Source organism: Oryzias melastigma, linkage group LG13 (assembly GCF_002922805.2).
Source record: "Oryzias melastigma strain HK-1 linkage group LG13, ASM292280v2, whole genome shotgun sequence".
Lineage (NCBI taxonomy): Eukaryota > Metazoa > Chordata > Actinopteri > Beloniformes > Adrianichthyidae > Oryzias > Oryzias melastigma.
The window spans coordinates 27,302,738-27,302,990 of NC_050524.1; positions in this window are offsets into that span (position 1 = coordinate 27,302,738).

The window sequence follows — 253 nt, forward strand, 5'->3', positions numbered from 1 at the left end:
CAACGTTCACACCTCCCTAAGCGAATCACGTTCAAGTGACAACTTCCAAAGTCTATGCAAACACCTGTAAATTTGTGTTTCAGGCATCCACATTCAAAGTTCTTGCGTTCATCGCAAGTTTCCACCATGGCTAGCACTGAAAGCTAAACCAGGTCAAAGTTTTACCAAAGTTTGGCTTTGGTACTGACGTATGGTTGTTATGTCTTTTATTTCATGGAAGTGCCAACTGTTTGAAACTTGATCATAAAGGAGA